Source organism: Oryctolagus cuniculus, chromosome 3, assembly GCF_051225735.1.
Source record: "Oryctolagus cuniculus isolate XC-2025 breed Fujian yellow rabbit chromosome 3, ASM5122573v1, whole genome shotgun sequence".
Classification (NCBI taxonomy): Eukaryota; Metazoa; Chordata; class Mammalia; order Lagomorpha; family Leporidae; genus Oryctolagus; species Oryctolagus cuniculus.
In genome coordinates this window covers 7,770,274-7,795,401 of record NC_142869.1, presented here as the reverse complement: position 1 = coordinate 7,795,401, position 25,128 = coordinate 7,770,274, and the positions used below count along the sequence as shown (strand labels likewise).

The window sequence follows — 25,128 nt, the reverse complement described above, 5'->3', positions numbered from 1 at the left end:
TGCATCAGAAGTGGAGGAGCCAGGACTGGAACCAGGATCTCTGATACAGGACGCAGGCCTCTTAACTGCTGTGCCAAACCCCTGCCCCAGGTATTGTCACTCTATACTTTCAAGCGGGAAAACTGGGTGTCAGCGCGCTCTAAGCAGTAGGTTTGCTTTTCACAGACGTGCAAGTTAGAAATGCAGAAACTACATGTATTTTGGCATGGAGCAGATAAGCACATATCCTGTGATTAAGGGGAATCATTTCTCACTGTCAGATAAACGAGTTAAAAATAAGGGGCAAGGCTGGAATGCACGCGATGATGTCAGAGTGGAATTGGAGGCATCACTGTGGACTTTTTTTTTTCTTTAAGATTTATTTATTTATCTGAAAGGCAGAGTTACAGAGGCAGAGAGAGAGAAAGAGAGAGGGAGATCTTCCATCTGCTGGTTCACTCCTCAAATGGCCGCAATGGTCGGAAGTAGGTCACTCTGAAGCCAGGAGCCAGGAGCTTCTTCCGGGTCTCCCATGTGGGTGCAGGGGCCCAAGGACTTGCAGCGTCTTCTACTGCTTTCCCACACACATTATCAGGGAGCAGGATCAGAAGTGGAGCCGCCGGGACTCGAACTGGTACCCACGTGGGGTGCTGGCACTGTAAGCAGAGGCTTAGCCTACAATGCCCACAGCGCCAGCCCCACTATGTCTACTTCAACACGCATGCATTTGTTCATGCTTCCTATGTACCGAGAAGTTGAAAAGGAACCATTTCCAATACCAGTGAACTTAACCCTGCACCAGGCCTGGGTTTTAACGCACCATGATTCCTGGAGAAATAGGTGTTTCTGGACGGAAAAGTTGACCCTCCTACCTCTTGTGGTGCCGAAAGGTGGAGCCATTAAGTCATGGGATGTGCCGCCTGTGGAACAGCAGCCTGTAAGGACGGCAAGAGGAAGGGGGCCTGGGCAGAGGCATTCGGGGCCTGGGCAGAGGCATTCGGGCTGGGGGGTGAGGGCGGGTCCAAGGGGAGCGGTGGGCGGCGTGTCAGGTGTGGGGGAGGTGAAGAGCAGAGCTGAACCCCATCCTTAGAAGAAGAACCCCGAGGTGGAGCGGGGCGGGCGCAGAGCAGTCCCACCAGGACCACAGACAGCAGAGGGAGAGACTGCCTGGGCGGCGCTTGGCTGTGACAGGAAGTGGAAGGACGAATTTGAAGGGAGACTTGGGCTGAGGGCAAGACTCTCTTCTGGATTCTTCTACAGACAGTGGCCGCTCCTCGGCCCATTCCTTCTCCCTGGTGCATCCGTCAGTCCCCCGTGGGACTGCAGGAGTGGTTGTGTGGCCGAGGCCTAGCCAAAGGGATTAGTGAGTGTACCTGGGCCTGGTTGATGGGGTCTCCCTGGCTCTTTCCTACCTACGTGCTAAGTGGGGACCTTCCTTCCTCCCAAGACTTATTTATTTTTTTCAAAGACAGAGTTAGAGAGGGAGAGAGATCTTCCATCTGCCGGTTTACTTCCCAAGTGGCTGCAATGGCTGGGGCTGGGCCAGGCTGAAGCCAGGAACTTTTCCCAGGTCGTTAGCAGGGAGCTGGATGGAAGTGGAGCATCTGGGACACGAACCGGCACCCTTATGCTATGCTGGTGTCACAAGCAGTGGCTTTCCTGGCTATGCCACAACGCCGGTCCCAAATAAGGAGATTTCTAGTGACCCAGAACAGGATAAACGCACAAAATGGAGGGATCCTGGGCCCCTGAGTCATCACACAGAAGGAACTCCCCCTGGACAGTGGCCTGAGTGGGAGACAAATGCTTGGTGTGCTGAGCTTCTAAGAAGGGGCGGTCACCCGTGATAGCAGCAGGAGTCCACCTCTTGCCCTGGCTAAGGAAATCCATGTGCATCCAACCAGTGCAACACTACAGCTGTTAAAACAAGCAGGGGCAGAAAGAGTTACATAGAAGGAGAGGCAGAGAGAGAGAGAGAGAGAGAGAGAGCGAGAGAGAGAGGTCTTCCATCCACTGGTTCACTCCCCCGTTGGCTGCAATGGCCGGAGATGCGCCGATCCGAAGCCAGGAGCCAGGAGCTTCTTCTGGGTCTCCCACATGGGTGCAGGGGCCCAAGCACTTGGGCCATCTTCTCCTGCTTTCCCAGGCCACAGCAGAGAGCTGGATAGGAAGAGGAGCTGCCACGTCTCGAACCGGCGCCCATATGGGATGCCGGCCCTTCAGGCCAGGAGGTTAACCCACTGCCCAGAGGCAGCTCTTTTGTGACAAATATGGAATGACCTCCAGGACATGATCACCCTCAACAACAGGGATGTGTTCTGAGAGCTTCATCTTCGGGTGATTTCATCATCGTGCAAATGCCACCGAGTGTACTACACAAACTAGGATGGCTGTCACATCACTGGAATCACCATCATACATGCGGTCCATTGTTAATTCTGATTTTTTAAAAAAAGATATAGGGGCCGGCACTGTGGCATAGCGGATAAAGCTACTGTCTACATGCCAGCATCCCATATGGGCACTGGTTCAAGTTCCGGCTGCTCCACTTCCAACCCAGCTCCCAGCTAATGTACCTGGGAAAGCAGTGGAAGATGGCCCAAGTCCTTGGGCCCCTGCACCCACATGGGAGACCCGGAAGCAGCTCCTGACTCCTGGCTTCAGACCAGTTCAGGTCTGGCCATTGCAGCCATTTAGAGAGTGAACCAGCAGATGGAAGATCTCTGTCTCTCCCTCTCACTCTGTAACTCTACCCTTCAAATCAATCATTTTTTTTTTTTAAGATTTATTTATTTGAAAGGCGGAGTTACAGAGAGAGAATCTTCCATTTGCTGGTTCACTCTCCAAATGGCCCCACTTCTGGGGCTGGGCCAACTGCAGCCAGGAGCCGGGAGCTTTATACAGGTCTCCCACATGGGTGGCAGGGACTGAACCACTTGGGCCATCTTTTTTTTTTTTTTTTTTTTTTGACAGGCAGAGTGGACAGTGAGAGAGAGAGAGAGACAGAGAGAAAGGTCTTCCTTTTGCCGTTGGTTCACCCTCCAATGGCCGCCGCGGCCGGCGCGCTGCGGCCGGCGCACCGCGCTGATCTGATGGCAGGAGCCAGGAGCCAGGTGCTTTTCCTGGTCTCCCATGGGGTGCAGGGCCCAAGCACCTGGGCCATCCTCCACTGCACTCCCTGGCCACAGCAGAGGGCTGGTTGGGCCATCTTCTGACTGGAAGCAGAGCAGCCGGAACAGGAACTAGTACCCATACGGGGTGCGGCAGCTTTACAAACTAAGCCACAATGCTGTCCTCCCCCCTCCCCCTTTTTTTTTTTAAATAAAACATTTGTTTATTTATTTGGAAGTCAAGAGTTACAGAGAGAGAAAGAGAAAGAGAGAGATTTTCTATTTGCTGGTTCACTCCCCAGATGGCCGCTGGGTGGCAGGGGTCCAAGCACCTGGGCCACCCTCCACTGCTGTTCCCAGACCACCAACAAGGAGTTGGATGGGCAGTGGAGCAGCCAGGACTGGAACCGGTGCCCATACGAGATGCCGGCTTCACAGGCAGCGGCTTTACTCACTACATCATAGCGCCAACCCCCTAACCCCCAAAACGTTATTATGCTACACTTAACTGCACCTTACATGAAAAACAGCAAGGTACAGGAGTGTGCATGCAGCTCGCTACATTTTGTGTAAAAAATCAGTAGAAAGAGTGTATACATAATTCCTTGTGTGACACAACAGCGGAAGACATTCAAGAACAAAATAATAATAGCGATGATACAGGTTACATCCACACAAAGGCGCTGGGTGGCCAAGGGATGAACGAGAGACGCCTGCTTCTATCTGTTGAGTTTTGGAGAGTGGATGCATTTCCTGGTGAATTCTTTTACAATAGAAAATCTAAGGGAACAAGCCAGAGACACAGCGTTTTTGAACAGTGATAGGAGAGCCAAGTGAAACAGAAATGGCGGACCCTCAGGGAGAGAGCAGAGAGGGGATGGAGGGAAGCCCTGGTGGGGGTAGGGGGTGCAGAGGGAGCGGGGGAGGGAGCTCCGGCGTGTGGGACCAGGCCAGCGTGCAGGCTGTGCCTCTGGGAGAAGGAAGGGTCAAGGGGCATGCTTCCTGAGTGGCAGTTATCAGGAGCTGGCATTTCCCAATGAGAATGAGAGGAGGGTGGACTTGACCCTGGGGAGGACCAGGACCAGAGGAGCCTGTTGGGAGAACCATGCCGGGGGGTTCTCCGGAACCCAGGTAAAGTGAGGGGCACAAAACGGGTGAACTGGCCCAAGGCAGAAGTTTCTGGGGAGCAGGTGACCAGGCTTTGGAGAGACGAAGCTTTAGGGGTGCCGGTGAGACTGTTAGGTGGGCCCACGTGGGACAGGACACGTCAGAAAGCAAAGCAGATCTGGAAAGGGATGGGTAGATCTGGGAGAAAGCGGAGGACTTAGGGGCGGGGATGCTGCTGAGACATGAGCTGGCATTCAGGCCACGTTTCCCAGGTGGAGGGCCACCTGCAGGATGTGGGGCCCAAGTCCGGGGATCAGCCCAGAGGTGGAGGTCCCAGGAGCCAGGGGACGAGAGAAGACCCAAGTCACAGGTCCAGGCAGGGGGTGGAGTAGAGGGCACGGCCCCCAGGGGAGTCCAGCGTCAGCTGGGCCAGGTGCAGCCCTTGGAACCGCGGCTGCCCACGCTCAAGGACAAACGGAGGCTGAAAGCAGAGCTGGGGCCTCCCCTTGCTCCCCTGGGCCTTGGGAGGAGGCTCCATGCAGTGACCTGCCATCTGCCCAGCAGTCTCCCCTGCCTTAACCTCTGTTCCTGGGCCCTGGTTCGCAGCCCTGCCTCTCACACCCTGGCCTGGCCTCTGCATCTCTGGTCACCTGGGACAGAGCAGCCTGGCACGGTCACCCCTCCCCAACCTCCCTCATTTCTCCCCTCGTGACCCTCCCCACCCTACCCTTCCCATGGAGTCTCCGTCTTGCTAGCCAAGGGAACTGCCCCTGGGTTTGCTGGCTGGGCTTGTTCTTCCTGGTCCCAGTGCCACGGCCCCCAGCCTCCCTGGTTCTGCCGCATACCTTGCTCTCTGCTGCCCAAGTTCTGGCTGGCTTCTCCCTGCTCACCCCCAGGGCCTGGAGCATCGGAGACCATCGCCTCTCCTTCCCCTTGCCGCCAGCGTTTCTCTCCAACCCCTCAACACCGGCAGAGAGGAAGAGGGTCCCACACCTGGGAAAAACCCCAGCCGCGGTCCTGGCCACACCTAGGGAATGGCAGGCAAAGGCCCACGGGGGTGCCCCTGACAACCAAATAAACACAACCTGAGCCTGGAAGACTGGGGCACTGAGGACCTATTGTTGAGTGGGGCCTTTGGGGGAGGGGAACGGATACAAAGTGGACCGTACACGATGCCGTGGATCATCCGGGAACGCCGACGGAAAGAACACATACCCGCACGTGAGGGGCGTCAACACATTCACGCACAAGTGGAACTCGAAGATAACCTGCGTTTCCCAGGAACGTTTTGAAGCCCCTTGTATTTGTTTATAGGAGTCGCCTCGGCTTGTCAAGATGACAGGTTTTGGAGCCGGCATTGTGGTGTACTGGGTTAAGCCACTGCCTGCGATGCTGGCATCCCATATGGCCGCCAGTTCCAGTCCCTGCTGTTCCACTTCCGATCCAGCTCCCTGTTAATACAACCTGGGAAAGCAGCAGAGGATGGTGCAAGTGCTTGGGCCCCTGCACCCACGTGGGAGACCCGGAAGCAGCTCCTGACTCCTGGCTTTGGCCTGGCTGAGCCCTGGCCTTTGAGGCCATTTGGGGAGTGAACTAGTGGATGGAAGATCCCTCTCTCTGTCACTCCAGCTTTCAAATAAATAAAAAATCTTTAAAGAAAGATTGCAGGTTTTGGGGACCATGTTTCAGCAGGTTAAGCCATAGCTTGTGGCGCCGGCCCGCAGTTTGAGCCCTGGCTGTTTCCGTCTGGTGCAGCTCCTTGCTAATGTGCCTGAGAAGGCAGCAGAAGATGGCCCGAGTCCTGGGCCCCTGCCACCCATGTGGGACACCTGCACGGAATTCTGGGCTCCTGGCTTTGGCTTGGCCCAGACCTGGCTGTTGTGGTCATTTGGGGAGTGAAGCAGTGGATGGAAGATCCATCTCTCTGTGCCTCTCTTCCCCCCACCCCAAGATTACAGGGTCTCTCCTTCCCCGATATGTTTACAATTTCCAGTGTCCTACACCGAGCATGAGTGACTTGTGCCCTCACCTGACTCTGTAAGGTCCGGGGTCTGCAGTGCAGCGGCCAGGTCCAGGTCCAGGTGGTAGGGCAAAGCCTCCTGTTGTCCCCAGGCTTCTCCCTGGGAAAGGACTCCGTTCTGCATTCCCCCGGGGGCGTGCTGGGCGCCAGGCAACACCCATTCCTGTCCGGAAGAGTGCAGTGCTCCTGGGCCAGCCACGCCGACCAGCCACGGCTACATTTTCCTAAGAAATGAGTGAACTCAAAACGGAAGCCCCAGAAAAGCAGCGCAGAGGCCAGTGCTGGCTGTGCTGCCCAGCCCTGCGCAGGGAGGGAGCTGGTTACCCTGGTGAGGGGATGGGGTCCCACGAGGTGCCTGAGCGTTGATCCACCCAGCTGACTCCTCAGATCCCGTCCCAGGCTCACAAATGCCTTGAAGGAAAATGTGGTCTCTTTTAGGACAGAGGTTTACAAACCTGAGATCTCCGAAGGTCAGAAAGACACTGTATAGAAAGAAAACACCTGCCACGAGTATAATCAAACTTTATATGGTATGCAGTGCAACACATATGATGCCACAGTACTCCCAATTTGACACTGAAAAAATCTGATTAGAAAATAGGAATAACTAAAGTAACTATTCCAAGTTCCCTGATTTATATTACTGCTCAAGTTCAAAATCAGACACTTCTTTCTTGTGCCCCAAGGTGTCAGTCAGTGTTAGGCTGTGAATCTTGTATAGCAACAGGCGGCAGAGGAGTCACCCTAGAAAGCTTTAGCTGGGAGTTTTTGTTTGTTTGTTTATTAAAGATTGATTTATTTATTTGAAAGGCAGAGTTAAAGAGAGGGAGAGACAGAGGCAGAGAGAGAGAGAGGTCTTCCATCTGCTGGTCCACTCTCCAAATGGCTGCAGTGGCCAGGGCTGGGCCAGATCAAAGCCAGGAGCCAGGAGATTCATGGGATCTCCTACATGGGTGCAGGGGCCCAGGGACCTGGGCCATCCTTTGCTGCTTTCCCAGGTGCATTAGCAGGGAGCTGGACCGGAAATGGGGCAGTTGGACTTGAACCAACGCCCACATGGGATGCTGGCGCTGCAGACGGCGGCTTAACCTGCTGCGCCACAGCGCCGGCCTCGGGAGTATTTATTTTTACAACAGAAAATAGCTGCTCACAAGCACAAGCAGTTCCAAACATGGGCCGTTGCGCAATGGCTTTTCTATTTAGGGTAGCCGTCCCCAAAGCATCTGCAGGATCCTGGGATTCCAGCGCTGTCTACTGGACTCGCAGTGTGGTGCAGCCCTGCTGCTCCGCGCACGTGATGACGTGTGCAGGTGAACTGCACATTCGTTTGAAATCAGTGTGTTTTGGGAATTCAGCTTTCAATCCTTTAACTTTCGGAATGTAGTGCAGGCTGTCACTTTCATTTTCAGAAGCTAATTTCAGTGCAGGGAAGGGGGCCAGCCTGTTCTCCATCAAGTGAGTAGTTCCCAAAAACATGATTTTGCAAGGAATGAGCGAATCAAACCATACATTCCTGTATCCATTGTGAACGTCCTGGCAGAGAACTGTCCAATGTGATTCGAGAGGGGTTGTAACGTCAGCCAAAGGGCTCAGTATTTGATCCAGACTTTGCTAGAAGGCTGAGGCACAGGGGCCGGCGCTGTGGCGCAGTAAGGTACTGCACTGGCATCCCTTATGGGCACTGGTTCAAGTCCCAGCTGCTCCACCTCTGATCCAGCTCTCTGCTGTGGCCTGAGAAAGCAGCAGAAGATGGCCCAAGTCCTTGGGTCCCTGCACCCACATGGGAGACCTGGAGGACGCTCCAGGCTCCTGGCTTCAGCTTGGCTGCCATTTAGGGAGTGAACCAGCAGATGGAAGATCTCGCTCTCCCTCTGTCTCTCTGTAATTCTGCCTTTTAAATAAATAAATCTTTAAAAGGGGGCAGGTGCTGTGGCATAGTGGGTAAAGCTGCCATCTGCAGTGCCAGCATCCCATATGGGCACCGGTTCAAATCCCAGCTGCTCCACCCCCGGTCCAGCTCTCTGCTGTGGCCTGGGACAGCAGCAGAAGACGGTCCGAGTCCTTGGGCCCCTGCACCTAAGTGGGAGACCCAGAAGAAGCTCCTGGCTCCTGGCTTCGGATTGGCTCAACTCAACGGCCATTGAGGGAGTGAAGCAGTAGACAGAAGACCTCTGTCTCTCTCTGCCTCTGCCTCTCTCTAGCTCTGCCTTTCAAATAAATAAATAAATCTTAAAAATAAACAAACAAATAAACAAACAACCCCAGAAAGCTGAGGCCCACACTCAGCCCTGGAAGAATGAACAAGTCAGCCCCTCCCACTGGCACAGAGAGCTGCTTTAGCACCGTCCCACCATCCCACACCCCAGCTGCTGACATCCCAGGCCTCCACCTGTGCACCTGATTCATGGGACAAAGCACTGACCTTCCTGTGGCTGCAGCCGTGGGAACGTGTCCAGTCACGATGCAGTCTACGTCCAGGACAGGACCCATTTTTAACTTCTCAGCACACACGGATTCCTGGAGAATGAGGCCATGCACAGACTTAAGCTGGCGTCTTTGCAAAGACCTGCCAGCTTAGATTTTAGTTTTGTAACAAGCTGTTTAACACCAACCGCGACAGAACTACCATCTGTGCTAACACTTGCTAATTTCGACCAGTCTGCATGAAAATTTTTAAGACTTTTCTCAACACATAGAAATAAGTCATTTCCTGAAGTTGTGCCTGCCATGGGTATGACATCCAAAAATTCTTCAGTCACATCGAAGGGTTCCTCTACAGCACAAATAAACACAGCAGGCTGGGGCATTACTGCTGTCAGTGCGTTCGTGAGCTGGGACACAGAAGGCCACACACAATTTTGCTTCCTTTCCTTATTTTTTTGTTAAAGATTTATTTATTTGAAAGGCAAAGTGACACAGAGAGAAGGAGAGAGAGCGAGAGCGAGAGAGACAGAGAGAGAGAGAGCGAGAGAGAGAGAGAATCTTTCATCTAGAGATTCAGCCCCTAAATGCTTACAACAGCTAGGGCTGGGTGAGGCTGAAACCAAGAGCCTGGAACACCATCTGGGTCTCCCACGTTGCGGGCAGGGTTCCAAGGACGTGGGCCACCTTCTGCCGCCTTCCCAGGTGCATTGACAGGGAGCTGGATTGGAAGCAGAGCAGCCAGGACTCAGCTTGGTGCTCTGAGATGGGAGGTCCGTGTCACAAGTGGCGGCTTTACCCGTTGCACCCCAACACCGGCCCCCGAGTTGTCTTTTTCTTGAAATTGTCCCGGTAAGTTCCCAGCCATGGCATAGACATGAGGCTGGGCAGCAGTGCCACCGCGAGTCCGGTGTTTGCCCAGCGCATGTGAATGCCGCCACACTCGACAGACGTCCTCAGTAAACTCCCACCTATAAAAGGCACTTTTCTCACTTAATTCCCAAGGACGCCTCATAGCAGCCTCACGCATTTATTTTATTCCCGCTCGGAAGCAAGTCAAGAACAACACTCTCTCCCATTTTTCTAGAACAGTGTGGCTTTCTTGTTCTTTAATTTGAGACAAATGTGTAAGAAATATTAAAATGTCACTTTCACTATATGGAAAAAGTACCAGAGTACTTCAACAAGTTAACAGAAAAATGAAACTAAAAGACAAGCTTATTTTGACCCAAAACAATTGGAAATCTATGCCTGGTTTTTCTCACAGCACACATTTGCCATGAACATATTACTTTGTAAGAAATAAAAGTATTCACTCTATTATTAAAAAGTGCTAGGGAGGCCCTCGGGGTGGCGGGATCCTAGCGGCCAAGAGCAATGCGCACCTAAAAGGCAGTGGCCACCTCTCACCTCTACCACTGCTGACACACGAGGGTGTGGCCCTGGCGCCATCAGACTGAGGTATCAGGAGAAGTTGCAAATTCAGGCTTTAGGGGCTGGCATTGTGCCGTAGCGGGTGAAGTCACCGCTTGCAGTGCCGGCATCTCATATGGCACCAGTTCGAGACCCAGCATCTCTACTTCTGATCCCGCTCTCTGCTATGGCCTAGGAAAGCAGTAGAGGATGGCCCAAGTCCTTGGGCCCTTGCACCCATGTGGCAGACCAGGAAGAAGCTCCTGGCTCCTGGCTTCAGATCGATGCAGCTTTGGCCATTGTGTCCATTTGGGGAGTGAAGCAGCAGATGGAAGACTTCTCTCTCTCTGGCTCTACCTCTCTCTGTAACTGTCTTTCAAAGAAATAAAAATAATTCTTTAAAAAAATAAAAAGAAAAAAAGAGAAAAGAAAATCCAAACTTTTATATGAAATTTCTTAATTTTCTGAAATTTTCGTAACAAATTCAACTGTGTTTTGCTGTGTCAGCCAACATGCCTGCCCCTTGGATTAGACAGATGGAGAACACTGGTTTGAGGTCGTTGGCTGGAACCTGACAACAGCACTGTTAAAGGGGCGGGCGCTTGGTGCAGTGGTTAAGGTGCCACTGGGGACACTGGCATCCCGTGTTGTGTGAGAGGGAGGAGTACCCAGTGAGACAGGAAGCCAGAGTGGGCAGAGCCAGTTTTTCTCCTTTATAATAACCCACTCTTGCAAAAACACAGGAGATCTGGCTGGGTCCCTGCCACCCACGCAGGAGATCTGACTGGGCCCCCACCACCCACGCAGGCAATCTGGCTGGGCCCCCACCACCCACACAGGAGATCTGGCTGCGCCCCCGCCACCCACACAGGAGATCTGGCTGGGCCCCCGCCACCCACGCAGGAGATCTGGCAGGGCCCCCACCACCCACACAGGAGATCTGGACTGAGTTCCCAGCTCCTGGCTTCAGCTTGGCTCAGTGCTGACTGTGGTGGGCATTTGGGGAATGGACTGTGGATGGGAAACGTCTCTGTCTCTGTTTCTCTCCCTTTGGCTCTTTGCCTTTCAAACAAAATGAATACGAATTAAAAGCAAACAAACAAAGAACACTATGAGAGAGAATGAACGCCTGAGGAGAATGAAATATCGCATTCTGAAATTATGGGTATAAGAGCTTGTTCAGGGCACAGCACCTGCCATGCCGGCATCCCATATGGGCGCTGGTTCATGTCCTGGCTGCTCCACTTCCTCTCCAGCTCCCTGCTAATGCACCTGGGAAAAGTACCAAGAGATGGCCCAAGTGTTTGGTCCCCGGTTACCCATGAGGGTGGCTCCCGGCTTCAGCCTGGCCCAGCCCTGGATGTTGAGGCCGTTTGGGGAGGAACCAGAGGACGGAAGACCTCTCTGTCTCTCCCTCTCTCTTTCAAAATAAACAAATCAATCTTAAAAAAAGAGCTTGTTCGATAGAATCCTAATGGGTACCCAGAAAGGAAAAGATGGATTTCAAATGCATTAAGGTTACATCAAGGTTACAGTTAGCGAGGACAACGCCCAATAGCTTGAAAACGTGAGGAATGATTTACAACTTTGACACAGGGAAAACTGCAGTTGGAGGTGTCCGGTGTCCCCAGCCTCACCTCCCGCAGGGGCCCTGCTGACCCCGCTGGTGCCGACACTGTCAATACAGAGGCTGGCCCCTACCTGTCTGGGTGCCCTCCTTCCCAGCCCTACTTTCCCGGCCCTGGCTTGTGTCTCCACTATGGTCCAGATTTATGGCGAGCCCATCAATCTCTGCCCACTGCTCCTCTTCCGAGGCTCTCCCCGCATCGGCTTGTGACCTGAATTCGATACAGGCAGTTCTGCACTTGTGGGCATGGGGCAGGCGAGAGAAGGAAGAGCAGTCAGCCCTGAGAGCCGGGTGCTTTTATTGGTAACATCTTCTGGTGCTCATCAACCCTGCTTCGAGCCGGCACTATACAAACAAGAATCCAGGAGGCAGAGAAGGATCCAGGGATGGCTTCCTTCTACTCCTCCCCAGGCCACCCAACCTCTAACCTCAGAGGCAACATTCCGTACACACAACAGCAAGCACATGTACACATTTAGCCTTAGTGGGGTAAAATTTATTTACCATAAAATTCACCCATCTAACGCTTATACGGGTTCTTATCATGCGTGGAACTATACAACCTTCTCTGTTATCTAATTTTAGAACATTTTCATCAGTGCCACAAACACAACAGTCACTCCCCATGCTCTAACCCACTCCCACTGCCAGCCCTCCCAGCCCCAACTCTCCTGGCCCTGCAGCTGTGCCCATTCTGGACCCTTCGTGTACGTGAGACACACCATGCTTCAGCTGATGGTGCTTGGGATTACTTCCACTTTTTTGACTATTATGAATGATGCTGACATGAACGTTTATAGAAATGTCTAGATATGGCCGGCGCCGTGGCTCAACAGGCTAATCCTCCACCTTGTGGCTCTGGCACACCAGGTTCTAGTCCCGGTCGGGGCGCCGGATTCTGTCCCAGTTGCCCCTCTTCCAGGCCAGCTCTCTGCTGTGGCCAGGGAGTGCAGTGGAGGATGGCCCAAGTGCTTGGTCCCTGCACCCCATGGGAGACCAGGAAAAGCACCTGGCTCCTGCCATCGGATCAGCGCGGTGCACCGGCCTCAGCGCGCCGGCCGTGGCGGCCATTGGGGGGTGAACCAACGGCAAAAAGGAAGACCTTTCTCTCTGTCTCTTTCTCTCACTATCCACTCTGCCTGTCAAAAAAAAAAAAAAAAAAGTCTAGATACATTCTGTTTTTGTTTGTGCTTTTTAAAAATTAATGTATTTTATTTGAAAGAGTTACAATGAGAGGGAGAGACAGAGAGAGAGAGAGAAGGAGAAGGGGACAGAGAGAGAGAGAGAGATCAATCGGTTGATTGATCTTCCATCTGCTCGTTCACCTCCCAAATGGCCACAACGCTGGGCCTGGGCCAGGTGAAAACCAGGAGCCAGGTGCTTCACCAGGGTCTCCCTCATGGGTGCAGGGGCCCACGTACTTGGGCCATCTTCCGCTGCTTTCCCTGAGCATTTGCAGGGAGCTGGATAGGAAGTGGAGCTCCTGGGACTGGAAACAGCGCCCACATGGGGGGTTAACCCACCACAGTGCTGGCACCAGACACATGGACACATGCTCTCATTTCTATCGGGTAGCTACCGAGGAATGGAATTGCCGAACCATCTGGCAACTCCGTTTAACATTTTAAGAAACTGCTAAACGGCTTTCCTAATTGACTGCACTATTGTATATTCCCACCAGCAGTGCACGAGGCTTCTGATTTCTCAGCATCTTCACCGATTGTTCTGTCTTCTTTATTACAGCCATTAGCCACTCTAATGTATCACGTGGTTTTTTTTAATGTTCATTTAGTTTCATCTCCTTGGAAGGAAGAGTGACAGAGAGGAAAGGGGAGGGAGGAGAGGGAGAGAGAGAGATAGAGACAGGCAGAGATCTCTCACCTGCTGGTTCACTCCTCAAATGCCTGCAATAGCCAGGGCTGGGCCAGGCTGAAGCCAGGAGCCTGGAACTCCACCCAGGTCTTCTAGAACTCCGCCCAGGTCTTCTAGAACTCCACCCAGGTCTTCTAGAACTCCACCCAGGTCTTCTAGAACTCCGCCCAGGTCTTCTAGAACTCCGCCCAGGTCTTCTAGAACTCCACCCAGGTCTTCTAGAACTCCGCCCAGGTCTTCTAGAACTCCGCCCAGGTCTTCTAGAACTCCGCCCAGGTCTTCTAGAACTCCACCCAGGTCTTCTAGAACTCCACCCAGGTCTTCCACATGACTGGCAGGAACCCAACTACTGGGCCATTAGCTGCTGCCCCCCACCCCCCGCATTTCAATAGGAAGTCAGCATCGCAAATTAGCCTGTTGTGCCACAATGCCAATCCCTATATTGTTGGTCTTTTATTGATTTGTGAGGTACACTTTACATATTAGTGAAATAAGTCTTTGGTCTTGATAAGAATTACTAATATTTTTTCCTGGTTTGTCACTTGTTTTTTGACTTTGCTTATTTGATTCTTTCCCCCATAAAAGATGTTATTTACACAGTCATGTTAATCTAACTTTCTTTTAGGACTTCCTGGGTTTGTGTCCAACTTAGAAAGGATCTCCTCTCTTGCAGATTAAAGACAAAAACAGGGCCAGCTCTGCATCGCCCTCTAGGACTTTATGGTTTTGACTTCACATGAAATCGCTCATGAACCTGTAACTTATCTTGGTGAAAGGCATGGGTGAAGACCCGTGGGCTTCGACAGTTCCTGCCGATAATGCGCCCCCTCCCTTCTGTGCTTTCTCTCATGGGGCCCCGGCTCCCCTGGATCCTCTCAGCCCCATTTGCAACCATTCTTCATGGAAAGGACTAAGTCTGAAGATTAAGTGTACTTAATTAAAACTTAACGAGGTAAAGTTTGAGGCGTTATATAGCTTTTGGTGGGAGTTTCTGTTTTGTTTTGTTTTTTTTTAAGATTTTTTTTATAATTTAAAAGGCAGAGTTACAAAGAGAGAGAGGGAGAGACAGAGCGAGATCTTTCATCTACTGGTTTACTCCCCAAATAGCCGCAATGGCCAAGGCTGGGCCAGGCTGAAGCCAGGAGCCAGGCAGTTCATCTTGGTCTCCCATGTGGGTGTAGGGGCCCAAGGAGTTAGGCCATCTTCTGTTGCTTTCCCAGATACATTAACAGGAAGCTGGATCGGAAATGGAGCAGCAGGGGTAGGGAGGGAGGGCCAGCGCTGTGGTGCAATGTGTTAAATAAAATAAATCTTTTTTTTTTTTTTTTTTTTTTTTTTTTTTTTTTTTACAGGCAGAGTGGACAGTGAGAGAGAGAGACAGAGAGAAAGGTCTTCCTTTTGCCGTTGGTTCACCCTCCAATGGCCACCGCGGCCGGCGCACCACGCTGATCTGATGGCAGGAGCCAGGTACTTATCCTGGTCTCCCATGGGGTGTAGGGCCCAAGGACTTGGGCCATCCTCCACTGCACTCCCTGGCCACAGCAGAGAGCTGGCCTGGAAGAGGGGCAACCGGGACAGAATCTGGTGCCCCGACCGGGACTAGAACCCTGTGTGCCAGCGCCACAAGGCAGAGGATTAGCCTATTGAGCCACAGCGCCGGCCAAATAAAATAAATCTTAAGGGGCTAGCACTGTGGCGTAGCAGGTAAAGTCGTTGCCTGCAGTGCCGGCATCCCATATGGGCACCAGTTTGAGTCCTGGCAGCTCCACTTCCCAACCAGCTCTCTGCTGTGGCCTGGGAAAGCAATGCAAGATGGCCCAAGTCCTTGGGCCCCTGCACCCTCCTGGGAAGAACTGGAGGAAGTTCCTGGCTCCTGGCTTTGGATCAGTGTAGCTCGGGCTATTGTGACCAACTGGGGAGTGAACCAGTGGATGGAAAACCTCTCTCTCTCTCTCTCTCTCTCTCTCTCTCTCTCTGCCTCTCTTTCTCTCTCTGTGTAACTCTTTCAAATAAATAAAATGAATCTTTTAAAAATAAATAAGTAAATCTTAAACAAAACAAAACAAGAGCGGAGCAGCACCAGCACTGCAGGCAGTGGCTTAATCTGCTGCACCACAGCACCTACTGGATGCACGGCAGAATGCCCGTCTGCTCACGGCAAAGCCTGCTGAATACTGGGGACGCATCCCTTCACACTTGCTGTCCCGTATTTACCATGGCTGCCCAGGCCAACACACAGAGTTCACCATATGCTTTTCTTTTTTTAAAGATTTATTTATGTATTTGAAAGGCAGAGTTATAGAGAAGCAGAGGCACAGAGAGAGAGAGAGAGAGAGAGAGGTCTTCTATCTGCTGGTTTACTTCTCTAATGGCCACAATGGCTGGAGCTGTGCTGATCCAAAGCCAGGAGCTTCTTCCATGTCTCCCACGTGGGTGCAGGGGCCCAAGCACTTGGGCCATCTTCCACTGCTTTCCCAGGCAGGGACCCGATCAGAAGTGGAGCAACCAGGACTCAAATTGGTGTTCCCATGTGATGCCAGCATCACAGGCAGCCGTTTAACCAGCTTTGCCACAATGGCAGTCCCTCAATTTAATTTCATGGCATCACTAAGTTCTAGAGCTCAGCATTTTTAAAATTCTCATAATCAGGCCGGCGCCGCGGCTCACTAGGCTAATCCTCCGCCTTGCGGTGCTGGCACACCGGGTTCTAGTCCCGGTCGGGGCGCCAGATTCTGTCCCGGTTGCCCCCCTTCCAGGCCAGCTCTCTGCTGTGGCCAGGGAGTGCAGTGGAGGATGGCCCAAGTGCTTGGGCCCTGCACCCTCATGGGAGACCAGGAGAAGCACCTGGCTCCTGCCATCGGATCAGCGTGGTGCACCGGCCGCGGCGGCCATTGGAGGGTGAACCAACGGCAAAGGAAGACCTTTCTCTCTGTCTCTCTCTCTCTCACTGTCCACTCTGCCTGTCAAAAAAAAAAAAAAAAAAAAAATTCTCATAATCACACCTCCTGCAGAGATGCAGGAGAAAAGGAAAATGCATGCATGGGTAAGATTAACAGCGTTTGCCTGTCTGGTCCGTTACCCTGGACATAAGTGGCAATTAGCACCAAGTCAGACCAGCTGCCCAATTTACAAATTAAAACCAAGGCCTTCGGCTACAGGGTTAAGTCACCGCCTGTGATGCCAGCATGCCATAACAGAGCACCAGTTGAAGCCCCATCTGCTCTGTTCCCAATCCAGCTCCCACCTAATACACCTGGGAAAACAGAGGATGAAGGCCCAAATACTTGGGCCCTGGCCACCATGCAAGAGGCCCAGTTGGAGTTCTTGGCTCCTGGCTTCAGCTTGGCCCACACTGGGCCACTGTGGCCACCTGGGGAATGAACCAGTGCATGGAAGGTTTCCCTTTCTCTCTCTTCCTCTTTCTCTGTTGCTCTTTCAAATAAATTTAGAATTCTTAAAAAAAGAAAAAAGACCAACAATTCAGTAAAACCAAGGCTCCACCCACCGGCAGGCAGTAGTAGAAGTAACCACAGAGCAGGGCTTCCCACCCGGGTGGATCAATGCCCGGAGACATGCTGGGTTGTCATACTCAGGGGAGCGTCCAGTGTCAGCCAGTGCTGCTCTGGGCTAGCAGAGGCTCCGAGTTTGCCAACACGACATTCTTCTTGTGAGTCCTGTGCTCGGAACACAGCAGAGACGTTACCTCCTAACTCTGTCTTCTGGCTCCAGGGGAAGCTTCCAGTTTGACCATTTCCTGCTTCTGTTGTCCTGGCAGGCCCTGCGGGTAAAAGCCAGGACCACACATCATTAATGATCTGCGGTGCCCACCGACGAGGGAACAGGAAGCTGTCACACCACCCACAAACATCACACCTTCCCTCTGCCTGCCCTTCACAGGAATCCGAGCTGGGGCTGGTCACGGTGTTGTGAATTAAAGGCATTATGAATGCGTTACACAGCCCTTCACATTCATAAAGGAATGCACTGTCTGACCTGCCTGCCCTCTTCCTCACGTCCCCGGCTCCACCATCGCTGCTGCCATCCTGTTCGTCTTCCCCAGCCCTCAGGGGGAAGGGCTCCTCTCTGGTTCCTGTAGGACACACGGTTGGTTGCATTCAGCATTAAACAAGAGCCCGCCTCATCAGTTGCTGTCACGTGTTTTGGGGACAGGACAGGAAGCATGGACCGCCCTTCACAGGAACTGCTCTCAATGCTGGCTGTGTATAAAAACACCTAAGAAAAATTTACTGTCACTTAGTGTTTTTCTTTTTTTAAAAAAATTTATTTCTTTGAAAGGCAGAGTGATGATAAAGAGGGAGAGAGAGAGGAAGAGATCTTCCCGCAGCTGGTCCAATGTGCCAAATTCAGGAGCCAGGACCTTCATCCAGGTCTCCCACGTGGGTGTCAGGGACCCACGCACTTGGCCATCATCTGCTGCCTTCCCAGGAGCATTAGCAGGAAGCTGGATTGAAATTGGAGCGGTCAGGATTTGAACCAGCGCTCTGATATGGGAAGTGGGTACCCTAAGAAGTGTAACCCACTGTGCCCCAATGTTTGCCCTATCATTTAGCTTTATTTTGAAATAATTTGAAATGCGTTGGTGCTGCATTTGAATAACAATGGAGAAGAATTCCTGCTTTGGAAGTAATATCATTTAAAATGTTACACAGATTCCTTAAGACAAAAACAAATCTGAGGATTAAGTTTACGGGACAGCCTACCTGCCTGGATCATAAGCACGGACAGAACGCATTAATGTATAATACCCAGAGAAAACCTCTGACGTGGGTCATGTGGTCAGCAGAGGTCGGACGTTGCCTGAATCTCCCCACCAATGAGGGGAGGCCCAGCCCGCAGAGCGAGCCAGGGCTGGGGCCACACAAGGGGAGGGCACAGTCACATGGGAGGTGGGCGGCACACAGGCTTGCTCCTGCTTTCTTACAGCCACTAGCCGAGAACTGCAGAAATGAACAGAGAGGGAGTCTTCATTGCCAGCGTTGACAAGGTTCAAGGTCACCTTGGAGGGAAGGTGCCATTGGCACTGTGAGCTGAGTTGTGTCCCCCAAAATAAGTTCTAACCCCCAGCACCTCAGAATGTGACTGTTTGGAGACAGGGTCAATAAAGAGGTGATTAAGTTACACGGGCTGCTGTCAGGATGAGCCCTAATCCAGTGTCACTGCGGCTCTTCTAAGAGGAGATTAGGATGTGGACTGGAGGGACAGCCATGTGACGGCCAGAGAGCCAGGGAGAGAGGCCTCAGAAGAAACCAAAGCTGCCAACAACTGGACTTGCCGCCTCCAGGGTTGGGAGCCACGCCTGCTGCTCCAGCCATCAGCCTGAGCCGTCATCCACGCAGACTCACACAGCTGGCGTCCACAGCGCAGTGCACACACGCCGCAGCAGGAGGTCAGGAACTGTAACAGGCTGTGGTTAGCGCTCCTGGGTTACAGGCAGACAGAGGGAGCAGCTCATCGGGCATGGGAGTGATGTGGGATCAAGAGGGAGACGGGGGTCTGAATTAAGTAGTTTCAACGAGTCAACACTTGCATATGGTTACCCTAAGAGTCAATCTCTCTGTAAAGGTAGCAGTCAGAGTAAACCATGTTAGGCACCACATTTTAAAGAGGAATGACCAAGAGTTACCAGTGTCAACAACCTAGAACCACATCATGTGCCTCTCAGCTTAAGGAAAATACACTGTCTGTACTTTCTCCCTCCAAGCCAACACAATTTGGGTTCCAAACCAAGAGTTACAGTCACTAAGAATGTTAGTGGTATGGGAAACCACTGCAGTGGAGGGTCAGCGCTGGGGCTCCGGGGGCTCAGATACCACGAGCACCGTGACCATCCCATATGGGAGCAGTCAGCCCCTGGGGAGGCAGTGGAAGATGGCCCAAGTTCTTGGGTCCTTGCCACCCATCTGGGAGACCCAGATGGAGTTCCTGGCTCCTGGCTTTGGCCTAGCTCAGCCCTGGCTGTTGCAGGCACCTGGGGAGTGACCCAGCAGTTGGAAGATACCCCTTTGTCTCTCCCTCCTAGTTGCTCCGCCTTTTGAATAAATAAGTAAATAAATAAATTAAAACAAAAATAGAAGGCAGCCTCAGTTTCAAACAGTGCTTACCAAAACTTGATGCTCACAAAATGTCAGGCGTGAGTGGCTGGTGGGCTATTTCACACACTCCCAGTAACCTCAGCACTTCTGTTCCCTCAAGCTGAATTATAGCCTTAAAAAGAATCATCTGCATTGTACACAAACCTCTGTATCTGCAGTTTCAGTTACATAATTAAGTAAACAGCATAGAAAGTAAGAAAATCACTGCAAATATTTCAAGTCTATGAAAACAAAGTTGAATACTTTGGAAATAATAAAGCTTGAAAGAATGTAGTCATGGGGCAGATGCCATGGAATAGCGGGGAAAGCCACCCCCTGCGGTGCCGGCATCCAATGTGGGCGCCGATTTGAGTCCCGGCTGCTCCACTTCCGATCCAGCGCTCTGCTATGGCCTAGGAAAGCAGTAGAGGATGCCCCAAGCCCCAGCACCCTCATGGGAGACCCCAAGAAGCTCCTGGCTTCTAGCTTCGGATCTGCACAGCTCTGGCTGTTCCAGCCAATTGGGGAGTGAACCAGCGGATGGAAGACCGACCTCTCTCTCTCTCTGCCTCTCCTTCTCTCTGTGTAACTCTTTCAAATAAATAAATAAATCTTAAAAAGAAAAAGCTTCCATAATATAATTAGCTGTTCAAAGTGGACAATAAATAGAAGCCGTCTGCCTCTCAAAAGGAGTTGTTCGAGGGGTGGGTGTTGTGGTGCAGCAGGTTAGGGTGCTGTTTAGGGGGCCGGCGCTGTGGCGCAGCGGGTTGACGCCCTGGCCTGAAGCGCCGGCATCCCATATGGGCGCTGGTTCTAGTCCCAGCTGCTCCTCTTCCAACCCAGCTCTCTGCTATGGCCTGGGAAAGCAGTCGAAGATGACTCAAGTCCTTGGGCCCCTGCACCCACGTGGGAGACCCGGAGGAAGCTCCTGGCTTCGGATCGGCACAGCTCTGGCTGTTGCGGCCATCTGGGGGGTGAACCAGCAGATGGAAGACCTCTCTCTCTCTGCCTCTCCTCTTTCTGTGTAACTCTTTCAAATAAATAAATACATCTTTTAAAAAAAAATGCTGTTTGGGACTCCGACATCTCTTACCAGAGCCTGGGTCAGGTCCCACCTCCTCTTCCAAGCCAGCTTCCTGCTGATGTGTAAGGGACAATGGCTCATGTACTTGTGTCCCTGCCACCCACACGGGACACCCAGATAGAAGTTCATGGTTCCTCGCTTCAGCCTGGCCCGGGCCTGGCTGTTGCAGGCATTTGGGAAGTGAACCAGCGGATGGAAGAGCTCTCTCTCTGTCATTCTGCCTTTCAAATACATCACATTAAAAAAAAAAAAAGAATTTTTTTAATGAGTTGTTTGGAAGAAAACTGAAAAGTGAGTGGAAGGAGTAGGGGTGTTGGACTCAGCAGCTCCATGTTGATCCTGGTTCTGAAACCATGAACAAGTTCTACAACGGCTGCATCTGCTTTCCTGTCTTTAAATGACGGCTACAGGACACGGCTGCCGTGAGGATGAGGTAAGAGCGCGGGTAGGAAGCGCCCAGTGTTCATCAGCTGTGTAACCACTCATCCTCCTCAATCCTTCTGTTTCTCTACTTAAATCTACTTATATTTATATTCAAATACCAAATCTACTTATATTTATATTCAAATACCAATGCTGGACTCCTAGACAAAAGTGGAACACACTAGGGGTTTATTTATTTTTTTGACAGGCAGAGTGGACAGTGAGAGAGAGAGACAGAGAGAAAGGTCTTCCTTTGCCGTTGGTTCACCCTCCAATGGCCGCCGCGGCCGGTGTGCTACGGCCGGCACACCGCCGATCCGATGGCAGGAGCCAGGTACTTATCCTGGTCTCCCATGAGGGTGCAGGGCCCAAGCACTTGGGCCATCCTCCACTGCACTCCCTGGCCACAGCAGAGAGCTGGCCTGGAAGAGGGGCAACCGGGACAGAATCTGGCTCCCCGACCGCGACTAGAACCTGGTGTGCCAGCGCCGCAAGGCGGAGGATTAGCCTAGTGAGCCGCGGCGCCAGCCTCTAGGGGTTTAAATATTTGTCAAAATACTAAATACAGAAACACATTTTGGGGGCAAATGAATAAAGTGATTTTAAGAATGAAGAGATTGGGGCCAGTGCTGTGGCGCAGTAGGTTAATCATCTGTCTGCAGAGTGGGCATCCCATGTGGGCGCCAGTTCGAATCCCAGCTGCCTCTCTTCCGGTCCAGCTCTCTGCTGTGGCCTGGGAAAGCAGTGGAAGATGGCCCAAGTCCTTGGGCCCCTGCACCCGAGTGGGAGACCTGGAGGAAGCTCCTGGCTATGGATCGGCGCAGCTCCGGCCACTGCAGTCATTTGGGGGGTGAACCAATGGAAGGAAGACCTTTCTCTCTGTCTCCACCTCTCACCCTCTGTGACTCTACCTCTCAAATAAATAAAATCTTAAAAAAAAAAATGAAGAAATTTCCTCTGAACCTAGTATTTCTGAACAGCTGATGCCACTTTTCAAGCATAAAACATCTTTGCATCCCCAGGGTATACCTCTCCTGGTCATGCTGTGTCAGGATGTACTACTTCACAAAACCTCGACATTCATCAGCTCGCTAAGATTTTGCTTGCAATTTTTGCCATCTATGCTGAAAGCCAGGGACCTTTGAATTCCTTTCTCAAAAAGGAATCTTGTCAGATTTGGGTATCAAGTTTACGGTGGACTTGTAAAACTAGTTGGAAAGTGTTCATGACATCACTGAGAATAAACGATGCAGTTGAACTATTGTACCCTGGATTTTTAAAAAAGATTTATTTTATTTATTTGAAACACAGAGTTACAGAGAGAGGTAGAGACAGAGAGGGGTCTTCCATCCGCCGGTTCACTCCCCAATTGACTGTAACGGTTGGAGCTGCGCTGATCTGAAGCCAGGAGCCAGGAGCTTCTCCGAGTCTCCCACGTGGGTGCAGGGGCCCAAGAACTTGGGCATCTTCCACTGCCCTCCCAGGCCATAGCCGAGAGCTGGATCAGAAGTGGAGCAGCCGGGACCAGAACCGGCGCCCAATGGGATGCCGGCGCCGCAGGAGGGGGCTTTCACCCCTGCGCCCCTACCCCGCGTGCTGATGGCTGTACAGTTACTGCATCGCCACTGTCCTCATCTCCCGCCCTCGTCCATCCCCTACCTCCTCCATTTCTTCGTCCACCTGGACTTCTCTCCCGCCCGAACGGGACAAGGGTCAGCACCGCAGGAGCCCTGTTGCCGCTGGGCACGGCCGGCCTCGCTGTTTCCAGCTGAAATGCTGCACTCACAGCAGCGAACACCAAAAGACGCGGAAACACGAGCCGATGCTCAGCCTAGGTCCCTGGTCCCTTCTCTCGCCACAGCCTAGAAACCGGACAGTCCTCAGAATTCTAAAGAAAGGCAAATTTCCAGAACTGCTGGCTCCCTTAATCATTGTTTTCGGTAAATGTGGCGTTTCAGAAGCAGCCCCACTGCCGGCTACTCGAGCGGTAGTGGCGCCAGCGGTAGCACCACGGCGAAGCCAAGCTCCCGATGGCCAGGGGCGCTCCGCCTCTACTGCCCGGCCGGAGCGCCCAGGGCGCCCGGAAGACCGCCCGGAAGCCGCCCCTGGACCAATCCGGAGCCGCGGCCCCGCGGTGGGCGGGCCCTGCGCGAGCCTGTGGGCGGAGTCCCGGAGGCGCGGCGCGGGGCTCGGCCTGCGCATGCGCGCCGAGGGTACGTCTCGGAACCCGGGGAGCGGCGACGCGGGTCTCCTGGTGCCGGTCCGCGCCGGGCCGGGTGTACCCGCCAGGTTGCCCCGGGGCCTGCTGAGCCGCCGGAGAGTGAACAGCGGCCATCCAAGCTGCCATCTCCCTGAGGGCTCCCGTGCCAGGGCCGGCGCCCGGCGCTGCCCTCTTGCCAGGTTTCGGGGTGAGTTCCTGTGACCCCCATTTTTGGGTGAGGAGACCCCGGGTGACCGCCGAGGGTCACAGGAACAAGGCGAGGTTGAGCGGGGCCTGGGCCCCGGGCCGAACACCCAGCGGCGGGGTGTGCCGCTGGCGTTGTCGCGTGCGAGGGTTTTGACTGGATTCCTCAAACTCGGGACTTAAATGTCATGTATAATTTTCATTTTACGTGGGAGGAAATAGGCTCATTGACTTGCCTCCTCGGTTACTGAATACTGGTGTCCTGGTTTGTTTTTTCCTTAAATTTTTAAAATTCTCACTCTGTTTGGAAGGCACAAAGAGAGAGAGCTCCCATCTGCTGGTTCACTCTCCAGATGGCCGGCTTGGGCCATTTTCTGCTGCTTTTCCCAGGCCATTAGCCAGGAGCTGGATCTGAAGTGGAGCAGCTGGGACTCGAACCGGTGCTCATGTGGGGTGCCAGTGGCGCAGGTGGCGGCTTTACACAACGTTGGCCCCAAGAATGCCATTCTTTTTAAAAAAAATAATAATTTTCATATCCTATTTATCTGAAAGGCAGAGTTACAGGGAGAGGGATCCTCGAGTCACTGTTTCGCTCCCTGCGTGGCCACGGCGGCTGTGAGGTCTGGGCCAGATGGAAGCCGGGAGCCTGGAACTCGGGTAGGTCTCCGGCATGGATGGCAGGAGTCCGGCACTTGGGCCGTCTTGCTGCTTTTCCTGGGTGTGTTAGCTGGGAGCTGGACGGCAAGTGGAGCAGCCGGACTCAAGCCAGCACTCACGTGGAATTCGATGTCTCAGGCAGCAACTTGAGTGGCCCCAAGAATGTTGCAGTAGTAAAGCCACTGACTGGAGATTCACATCCAGATCAGGGTGCCTGGTTCAGGCCCCAGCTCCTCCACTTCTCATCTGGATTCTTTTTGCTCTGCCTTTCAAGTGGATGAAAATAAATAAATATTAAAAACAATGTGATTCTTAAGACACGCGAGGCAGGGCCGGCGCTGTGGTGTAGCAGGTAAAGCTGCCGCCCGCAGTGCCTGTATCCCATGTGGTTCGAATCCCAGCTGCTCCACTTCCGATCCAGCTCTGCTGTGGCCTGGGAAGGCAGTAGAAGATGGGCCAGTTCTTTGGGCCCCTGCACCCGCATGGGAGACCTGGAAGAAGCTCCTGGCTCCTGGCTTCGGATCAGCTCAGCTCCAGCCATTGCAGCCAATTGGGGAGTGAACCATTGGATGGAAGACCTCTCTCTCTGCCTCTCCTCTCTCTGTGTAACTCTGACTCTCAAGTAAAAAATAAATCTTAAAAAAAAAAAAAAGAGTTACACAGAGAGAGAAGGAGAGGCAGAGAGAGTCTTCCATCCGCTGGTTCTCTCCCAAACTGGCCGCAACAGCCAGAGCTACGAAGACCAGGAGCCAGGAGCTTCCTCTGGGTCTCCCATGTGGATGCCTGGACCATCCTCTGCTGTTTTCCCAGGCCACAGCAGAGAGCTGGAATGGAAGTGGAGCAGCCAGGACTCGAACCGGCACTCATGTGCAATGCCAGCACTGCAGGCAGCAGCCTTACCTGCTGGGCCACAGTACCA

The 25,128-nt window shown here is 52.7% G+C and overlaps 1 long non-coding RNA gene across 18 annotated transcripts; it reads right to left on the bottom strand.

Annotated features, from left to right (window-relative positions):
• Positions 1–339: 339 nt before the first annotated feature.
• LOC108176898 (uncharacterized) lies at positions 340–23,208 on the bottom strand. Of its 18 annotated transcripts, none has more exons than XR_016231382.1 (7): positions 22,808–23,208; positions 17,055–17,327; positions 8,639–8,733; positions 6,541–6,698; positions 6,226–6,440; positions 852–914; positions 340–635 (listed from the first exon to the last, which is right to left on the bottom strand). It is a non-coding gene; the product is annotated as an uncharacterized LOC108176898 (long non-coding RNA). The 18 variants fall into 18 exon arrangements; XR_016231374.1 differs by having other exon boundaries at positions 800–914; positions 6,541–6,627; XR_016231386.1 differs by having other exon boundaries at positions 340–550; positions 800–914; positions 6,541–6,627.
• Positions 23,209–25,128: the final 1,920 nt, after the last annotated feature.